We start from the raw sequence: 10,671 nt of genomic DNA, 5'->3' as shown, positions 1-10,671 counted from the left end.
CATTTGCTGCCACGTTGGGCACTTTCTTCGCGATGAGAGCGATTGCTCCCACAAAAGTAACGATTTTTCTGGTAACGCGGCTGTGCATATATATACCAGAATGGGGTCCGAATTATCTATGGGAATATTCTGTGTCGATAAAACCGACAAACAATTTGGAACCGTGGATTGAAGCTTTATGAATTCTTCACTGGATTCTTTTTTAATTTTTGGTAAATTCATTAGTATCGTCACTTGCTTAAAACTAAAATTTTCGTCATTTAGAGCGAACTGTTTAACTATTACGCCTGCTGACTTTTGGTTTTGGTGGTTGATGTAAACGGCTGAGAACATGTCCCGGAAGGACGGCCATTGTTCATAACCCCCATGAAAAATTTCTATGTCACATGCGGGCACTTTGAGGTGGATGCCTGAACTTGCCTCTTGGGCTTGTATTTGTGGCAGCTCTACTCTCGGTTGTGGAGTAGGTGCGATTGCTCTTAATATCTTTAGTTGATCAGAAATCATTGCCTTTGTGTGCTTCGAACTGGTCTAGGCAGTGTTCAAAAAAATCGATAAAATCAATTGCTTTTTGGTAAACCGAGATTTCAAAGAAAAATTGTTTTTCCTATATATATGTATTTATTTGATTTGACGAGAGCTCTTTTGAGTAAATAAGAGTTTTGAACGAAGTTGATATAAAGGTAAAGCTTTACGTATTTGATAATGTACTCGTACTTATGTAATCAAGAACTCTGTTACGTTAATAAGAGTTTTAAAATGAAATAAATAATTAATCGCTTAAATTTGATTTAATTACTTTTTAATGACCGGAAATATTTTATGTATTTTATTTTCTATGTATATATTTCTTTTATATATGCTTTATGTCCAAATGTCCTATAGGGTATACCTATATAGGTGGATATTTTATTTATAATGTGCTAATGAGCGCTCGTATTAGAGATCACTGAACTTTGTACATATGCATGTATGTACATATGTATTACGCTTTGGTTTTTTATACAATCCTGCTTATTTTTGTTCATCAAAAATCAAGGGGGTTTGCGGGACATATGCCAATGTGGACTTTGAATATATTTTATACGCAATCCTGCTTGGTTTTGTTAGCCAAAATCCAAGGGGTATCGCGGAAAATATGCCAATGTGGACTTTGCAGAAATAAGCGTATGTCCATATGTGACAATACACTTTTGTACAAATATTGAATTATAAAAAGTTGTTATAAAAAACCTTTTTTGTTATATAATTTGTTTGATCTCGATCGGGTATACTTTTCAGTATATATTGTATGTATTTATATGCGCCCGCATGTGCATAAATATATAGGCATGTAAGTATGTTCGTATGAAAACCCGCGAAAAGAGAATTTAGTAATCTTTTAATTTTAGATATATGTATGTACATGTATATTTGAAATATATATATATTGATGTGGGTGTGGTATTTTAAGCAATCCTGCTTATACTTGATTAAGTATAAGGGGTCTTGCTGGAAATTACTGCAAGTGAATACTTGAATACTGGAAATTTTTAATTTTTTTTTGGATTATTTTTATGTTATAACACAACGGTAAGCATTTACCGGCAATCACTAATCCGCTGTATACAGTACCAAACTGCGTTCTTAGCGGTTTTTCGGTTTTTACCGTAAAATAAACCGAATACCGAAAACAGTTTGGAAACGGTGTTCAATACTTTTCCGACCGGAATTTTGGTCAGTCCGCAAATTTAATTTTCTGATATTAAATCATACATGTATGTATACATATAATAAAAAATTTAAATGAAACGATACAACTCACTTTGCTTTCCGCCAGGGGCTTTTGGGGATATTGTGAGTTTACGTACATATGTATCTGATGTGTGGGTGGTGTGTGTATGCCTGTGTGTGTGCCTGTGCTTGTGCTTAGCTTGCTTCTCCAGTTCTCCTGTCCTTTTGTTGGTGGTGTTGTAGCTTGTATTTTTTGTATATCTTTTTTCTTTTGTTTGTAGGTTATATGTCACTCCACTATCACCGTTTATATGTACATATATATGTATGTATATAGTAGGTGATAATTTTTTCTTTTACTCTGCTCTCTCTCACTTCACCGCACTTTTTGTTACCCCTTCGTATATGTATTGTGCTATGTGTATATTAATTTTAACACTACACTGTGTCACCTCAATTTTTGGAAATTTTTATGCAGCACTCATATGCACACGTAATGTAGTTTATTCTCTTATTCTTAGTATGTAAATACATACATATCTATGTAGATATGAAATTTTTTTTTCCAAATAAGTTGGATTTTATTTAAACCACGTCACCACCATTTTTACAATATATCGCACTTGTTAAGTTAAAGTGTAACAACTAAAAATTTGAACATTTTCAGTAGAGACGAAAAACTGTTTCCGTAAATATTAATAATATATTACAAAGAAAAAACAATGTAATTGCACGAAAATATTATTAAAAATAATATATCCGTTGTTTCATTTTTAGTATTTGCACGAAAATAACGAATTTTTGAGTTATTACTCTTTTCCTGAAATTTTTTTATATACATAGTGGTATTATTTTTAGTTGTCTCTGTTTAACTGAAAATTCTCACTGGATTGATAAATATGATTTATAAAATACAGGAATGCCNCATATCGCACTTGTTAAGTTAAAGTGTAACAACTCAAAATTTGAACATTTTCAGTAGAGACGAAAAACTGTTTCCGTAAATATTAATAATATATTACAAAGAAAAAACAATGTAATTGCACGAAAATATCATTAAAAATAATATAACCGTTGTTTCATTATTATTTGTTTAGTATTTGCACGAAAATAACGAATTTTTGAGTTATTACTCTTTTCCTGAAATTTTTTTATATACATAGTGGTATTATTTTGAGTTGTCTCTGTTTAACTGAAAATTCTCACTAGAATTGATAAATATGATTTATAAAACACAGGAATGCCAATTTATTAATGTTAAATAAAAATAATTAATATTTATTCATATTCAGTAATTCGAAACAAAACTTATTGCTTATAAAAAAATTATCAATGAATTAAACTTAAATTAAGTGTCTATTAAGTTTTTATAGTATGTCTCATAAAAACTCTTTGGAATAATGTTTTTTTTTACCAGGTCTCCTATATCTCGTTTTTTAACTTCTGATAAAGGCAAATTTTCCAAATAAATTGAGCGTAGGCTGAAATAATTAAAAATTGACAAAAAATTAGTTATGTTTTCAGAACGAAAAAGTGTTAATCATCAAATGAAAAATTATAACAATTACCAGGGTATAAAAGAAAATACATACATAAAGCTAAACAATAATATTTGTCTATTATTTGAAAATTGAAAAACAACTTACTTGTAGCTATTCCAATATTCAGTAGACTTTAAGTTGTTTTTTTGTGCATTGACTTTTAGAAACTCTGTGTCCTTATACGACATTTTATATAAAAAAAGAGCCAATATTGTCCTTATCCACGCGTAGAACTTTAATGTTATGCCAATTAACTTTGTGTTTGGCGTCATTTAGAAAAAAATTTTACCCCATTCTTCTTCTAGTAACTTCTAGTCGTAAAATTCATTATGCGCTAATTCGTGAACTGTGTATGGTTGACCAGTCTTTTTGGCGGTTGCTATTAACGTAGTATATTGATCTGGTGTATATATCGGTTTGCTACCTAAATGTCTTTTTATTTGTCTTTCTATTACACTATGTACATTATCTCYTTCATTTTGAGAGTGGCCCTGAATTAAATATTTATGTGTAATGCTTCGTAAATTGTATTTCTGAACCGCATAATAATACATTGAAACTATATATTTATTTTTTTTGTTGTCCACAGCAGTTGTCAGAGTAGAATGTTAAGTCTAAATCTTGAACATTAACTGACTTTTGTACAAGATTTTTAATATATAAAAGTACGCATGTTCCTATTTTATTTGAACCACGCTTTCCTTCGGTTTCGGTCCACAAAAAGCAATCTACAACTTTCGCTGTAAGGTCACTGATTGTAAAATTGTAGCAATTTATTTTACTTTAATGATAGAAGCTTGAGGAAAATCCTTTTGGCAATGAAAGAACTGCCCGTAGATCGTATACAGCTACATTGCATTTTTGTTTGTCCAGATCTTTTTCTTTTCTGCATAATTCCTTTTCTTCTAGATGTAAAGTGTAAATTTCGTTCAGATCATTTCTTTAATTTTCGTCTGAATTCAAAAACGATTGGCAGATATCACATTGATCTTTTTTTGGCTTAAAAAATTAAATATTAAAATCTTCTTTGAATATCATGTAAAACATAGTTCTACTTCCAGGAGTTAAATTATCAGATTCTCGCAATTCTTTATAGTCCATGTATAGATCTCCAATACTTTTACTGCTTTTAATGAACTGGCGTGTTGTTTGAGCACATAAGTAATGCGATTCGACTTTTGGCATATTATAAATAAATTCCCTTATACTGTTCTTAATTTCAGTGCTTACAGTCGGATGGTTCTTATGCTTCCCACGAAGGTCAATCTCTACAAATCCTTGTTCGCYTTTTTTTTATGACTGTATCTATAACTCTGTTATTAATATCAAGAGTTGCTTTGAAAAAGGTCTTGCATACTCTAATTTGCGTTGAGTCTATTTCCAAGAAAAAGGCGTTATTTAATCTGCGAAGATTTTCAGTGAAGGAGTACCTGTACTTGGGTTTAATTGGTTTTATGTGGCTAGCTATAAACTCCCTTTGCCTCTGTAAGTCACCAGTTAACCAATATTTATTGAAGATTTCAGTGCGTGAGGATTCTGATATTTTCTCCTTGCAATGGAAGCGACACTTTTCTTCACACGGCGGTTGTAATTTTTTTTTTATATTATTTTTTTGGAAGAAGATTGTGATGTGTACGAGAGTCCAGTGTTTCATAAACGTTTTTGACGGTTCTGCTTTTTGTTTTGGGATTTGTATCTAAAACATCTTWTTTTAGCAACTGTTTCCTGTGACTCAATTTCGGAAGAACTACTCGCAGTAACTTCAGACGGATAAAAATTGTTCTCTGAACTGCCGCTAAATGGATCTGAAGTACTATCATCGCTTATATTGGTTGTTTCCTTTGAAGCCATTAAAGTGTCATAGTGTTCTAAGTTTGGGCACGTCATGTCATTGAAACAGCAACAACAAATATTATGTATTTCATAAAATAACCTGCGAGGGTTAAATTTATATATGTAGTTTAGTAATTTTGTGCAATGAATCAAACAAACAATCATGTTTGTTTGCTAACTCATCTTTTACATTGTGGCACTTATAACTACCCAATGTAAGCACACACTAAGTAAACTTTATTTATTTAAACTTTATTTTATCAATATGACCACAGTAACGAATTTATCATCATAATGGATACAATACGATACAACACAGTAGAATAAACTTACCTAATGAAACTAAAGAGTGATAAACCGAAATAACACGTGTTATTAAACAAACCGTTATGAGTATATTGAAAATAGGCACAATTCAAAATGTTACACTTTATGTGATACACTCACGAACCAATTTGATAAAACACTTGGAGACAACTAAAAATGTAACTCTCTAGTTGAGTCGAAAGGAGTCATTCTGAAAACAAAGAGAGAGTCATAACGGTTTTTTTAACGAAAGACTAGGCAAATCACTGAACGATTTTTACAGTGGGTAGAGATGACCACTGCACATTATTTTCTTGCAAAAAACTAAAATTAGGAAATTTTGAGTTGTTCCACTTTAACTTAACAAGTGCGATATATGTACATATACAAATATATACAAAAATTTTTTTTTGCGGTTAATAACAAATAATTAAATACAATTAAATCGAAACTAAACTGAATACTAGTGAATTACATAATTCGAAAAAAAATAAAAGAGCTATTATTTAACTTAAAAGAGTTTTCGGTTATTCGGCAATTAAAAGTCTTACTCACATAAAAGAGTTCTCGTCTGAACATACTTACATATATTATATACGAAATCTGTGGTGAACTCAATTCAATAATTTCAGCATATAAAAAATAACTGTTTTATCGATTTCCTTTGAAACTCTTACATACAAAAGAGTCTTCTTTTCGGCATATTACATATATGTACATTCATATATATGTATATACGAAACTTTTCTACTATCAATCAAGTTTTTACTGAAATTTTTTTATTTTATTCGACACATTTTTTAAATGAGCTCAGACTCAAAAGAATCTCAACCAACTCAGTTGCTGTACACCTGCAGAAGTTATACGCTGGAAGCATGGTGCTACGAAACAAAAATGGGGGAAAGGCATAAATCCAATATATTCATTGCTGAGAGTAACAGTCTAATAATCGAATCGGCATTAGAAATCAAAAGAGAATTACGCCAAGTATGAAAACTGCTTAGGTCAGTTCGAAGATACAAAAACAATGATTTTAGAGTAGTTAAAATTAATTATAGCAGTTACACCCACTCCACCTCACACTAGATAAAAAATAAAGCAAATGGGTGGACAAGACGAAATATATCCTGTCATAAAACAAACAGTAGTCTCAGTCGTGACCAGGCTACCACGTCACTCTTGACAGTCATAACTTCGAAGTAGCAGACAATTACGTCTATCTTGGAACCGGCATTAACAGAAACAACAATGCCACCCTCGAAATCTCACTTAGAAGATTTGTGAATAGTATGGTTTCGCACTGAATATGAATTCAATTCTATAATTCTATACGCACAATTTAATGATTTTTCCAAACTAACGAAGTTAAGGATGGAAGAAAATGAAGTCATGTGTAAAAGTTCACGCAAGTGACGAAAGTTCTCTGATCGCCATTCACTTGGGAGTGGCCAGAGCGATTATTTTACATATTGCTCAAGCAGCTCACGACTTACGGTCTTTGATCAAGGATCATCTGGGTAACCTAAGAACATCCGTTTGAAATCGAGCAATAGTGAGAAGGCGAAATATCCCCTACACAGGGTTATGCAGGGCGGGTCTGGCACCCGCCACGTAAAAAAAATATATACCAATGAAAAAGCATAAACAGCCTCAGAAGAGAGACCGCTCTTTTGTTGACGAACATGGCAAACGAAATAACGACTACGCATTGAGGGCATGCACCTGGAATGTCCAGTCCCTTAATTGGGAAAGTGCCGATGACCAGCTGGTTGATGTCCTCGTTAAAGTGAAAGTTGATATCACCGCCGTCCAAGAAATGCGATGGACGGGACAAGAAAAGTAGGACCTTGTGGAATTTACTTCAGTGGCAATATGGAGGGCCTCAAATTTGGTGTGGCATTCGACACTCCGTCGCCGAGTACTATCATTCACTACGGTGAATGAACGTCGAGCCACAATCTGCACCAAAGCGAAGTTCTTCAACATATCACTGACCCGCGGCCACACCCCGACGAAAGGGAAGGACGATGCGACCAAAGATAATTTCTATGAGCGCTTRGAGCGCACGTATTAGAGCTGCCCCCGCCACGATGTCTAAATCGTGCTTTGTGACTTTAACGTCAGGGTGGGCAAAGAAGCTATCTTTGGCAATACAGTCGGTAAATTCAGCCTCCATGAGGAAACATCCCCAAGTGGGTTGAGGTTAATCGATTTCTCCGGGGTCCGAAATATAGTTATCTGTAGTATTAGGTTCCAGCATAAGAAAATTTATCAAGCTAGATGGCTGTCTCCAGATCGAAAAACCACCAATCAGGTCGATCATGTTGTAATAGACGGAAGACATGTCTGCAGTGTTTTAGATGTGCGTGCACTCCAAGGTCCTAACATCGACTCGGACCACTATCCAACAAATAAAAGGAAGGCTCGACGTCTGCTGCAATCACAACCGCTAGCCGAACGATTTTTACTCGACTTGCACTACTGCTGTCGGAGAGCACTCGTCAGCAACTCGATATAAAGGAACTGTGGGGCGGCATTTCAAGGTCCTTACGTACAGCTACAACCGAATACATTGGTCTTCGCAAAATGTAAAAGTCTAGCTAGTACGAGAAGGAGTGGCTTCTCGCAGCGAAGAGAAACAGACTGCCAACCTCGCAACGTTACGATCGACCACAATACGTGCGGGATGGGATAGATACCGAAAGTGGAAGAGGGAAGCAAGACTCATTTGCAGACAAGAAAAGAAAGAGGCCGAAATGCGTCCGTTTAAAGAGCTTGCCTAATGTAATGGTTGAAAATTCTACGAAAAAATGCGACGACTTAAAGAAGATTATAAGACCGGAGCATACTCTTCTAGAACCCCGAAAAGTGATATCATGACCGATCATCATAGCATACTAAAATTATGGAGGGAACACTTCTCCAGYCTGCTGAATGGCAGTGAAAGTACAACGCAAGTGGAAGGCGAACCCGATTCCCCAATCGATGACAATGGAGCAGACGTTACCAATCTGCGCCAACTATCGTGGAATAAGCCCCTTCAACATCGCGTATAATGTTCTATCAAAAAACTAATTGGGCCTTATGAGTGTGTCTTTAGASCTGACAAATCAACAACCGTTCCGCTCCGTCAGGATCGGGAAGGACTTCTTCCAGCCGTTATCTCATTTAGCCATTCCGGCCCCCCTAGGCRAATATTCAGCCTAGCAATCTCTGTAGTTGCTGGAGAGTTTCAACTACGTTGCTGAGTCCTATATCGGGGTGATGATGTGTCGCTTTTGGACGACGCCTGGTTGGTGCAACGTGGTGCGGACGCCATTGATGGGGCTCAGGCCGGGCTGCAGTGGTTCGGCGTCCTACCGTCCGGGTTGCTTGCCTTGATCTGCCCGTGCTTTAGGCAGCTGGTCGACCTACATCGCGTCGTGGATCCTGTGTAGCAGCGTGTGATGTGGTCTGCCACACGTGTGGTATAAATCGTTGGAGGCGCACTCCTGCGTCACATGTGTGTGCGACAGGCCGTTGAGGCAGTGCTGATGGGCCTGGGCAACACGCTGGCGTTGTGTCGGCGGTAACTCCTTAAAGAGCCCACAGTGCTGTAGTCGGTGTTTCCGGCGACATAGCGGGCATCGGATGGGACGCGGCTCGGCTTGGGCGGATGGCGTTGATGGGGCTGCACGTGAGCCACTACCAGAAGCGGTAGTTGATGCAGTAGCATTGGTTGGGCGGGGTGTAGGGATAGGCCCAGTACATGCCACGTTGGTTGCCGACCGAACAGTTGGGGTTGGTGTAGTAGGCATGTCCACGTTCATCTTGATCTCTGTAAAGGATTGTACTTGAATATACATGGTAGTATATTAATGGAATGTGCGATTGTGCCACATTGTGTGGCATGACTGGGTCGTCCTATTGACCGACCATTTCTGTAATTTTTATTGTTATTGTTAACGATAGGTTGCGGTTTTATTGATTTATTTTCATTGTTTGATTGATTTTTGTTTGTGTTTCGGCATTATGTTCGGATTATTTAGTATCGAATTTTCGTATTATCCGCGGTTAGTAGAAAGCATTATTTAACCAGCGGTCTGGTGATCGTCTGAGCCGTAATGGAGCTTTTCTATACGGCCAAGTCGCCACTCGGTAGGTGGGAGACAATCGTCGAATAAGTACACAATCTCCAAGTTTTATCGGCTTTTCTGATGTTTTCCATCCATACCTCTTGTGGAGGTCCTTTAAATAATCTTCTTTCCACCTACGACTGAAATTATGATGGAGAATTTTAATTCTCTCCCATCGATTTAATAAGGATAGCGACTCCACGCTTGGCTCAGGTGTGCCCAGAATGAGTGCCCTGGAGTTAGGACTGGGAGATCTGAGGGACCTTACGAGAGTGTTTTTAGTGGCCGTGAATTGAGAAAGGCTTCAATGCGAATTAATAGTGTTGTAAATTCTTCGTAATTAAATTTGTAGTTTCCAGCTACCTTTTTAAGTGGGATTTGAAGMCTTTCACAGCTGATTCCCACAAACCACCCATATGAGGAGCTCTTGGGGGGAAGAATTGCCAATTAATTCCTTGGGGAGTGTACTTGTACAATCYCAGGGGAGACTTGTTTAATAAAGTCCACAAACTAATTTACTGTGGCCCTTTGAACCCCGATAAAAGTTTTTCCATTGTCGCTCAAAAGTTTGGACGGAAAACTGTGTCGTCCGACGAAGCGAGCAAACGCCGCGAGAAAAGCCTCTTTTGTCAGATTAGTACATAGCTCGAGGTGCACTGCTTTTGTCGTAAAATAGACAAATACAGCCACGTAGCCTTTCATTAGTGTGGGAGACCTTAGCATGGACGCCTTTATCTGAAAAGGCTCAGCAAAATCGACACCTGTAATGGTGAAAGGCAGAGCGAAGTTGCAGCGTTCCGGTGGAAGTGTTGCCATAATCTGCGTCCTCATCTTCTGTTTATGCATAGTGCAGATCTTGCACATGTAACTGCACCTTTTTATTTGAGGCTTAAGTCGGGGAATATAGAACTCTTGGCGGATTATATGTTATATTAGGCGTTGTTCCGCGTGCAACATTAGTATGTGTATATACTTGAGTAGCAATGTTGCAAGTCGAGACTTCTCTGGTATTATTAGAGGATGGCGTTCGTTATATGTCAGGCTTGAGTTAGCAAGCCGACCATTAGCACTAAGCAGACCTTTCGTATACAGAAATCCATTTGTACTAAGAGTGAGCTCTTTTTGTCAACTGGCTTCGATTCTCTTAGTAGTGACACCTCGCA

This window comes from Bactrocera latifrons, unplaced genomic scaffold (assembly GCF_001853355.1).
Source record: "Bactrocera latifrons isolate USDA-ARS-PBARC rearing strain unplaced genomic scaffold, ASM185335v1 scaffold_792, whole genome shotgun sequence".
Classification (NCBI taxonomy): domain Eukaryota; kingdom Metazoa; phylum Arthropoda; class Insecta; order Diptera; family Tephritidae; genus Bactrocera; species Bactrocera latifrons.
Note: the sequence above shows the minus strand (reverse complement) of the source record.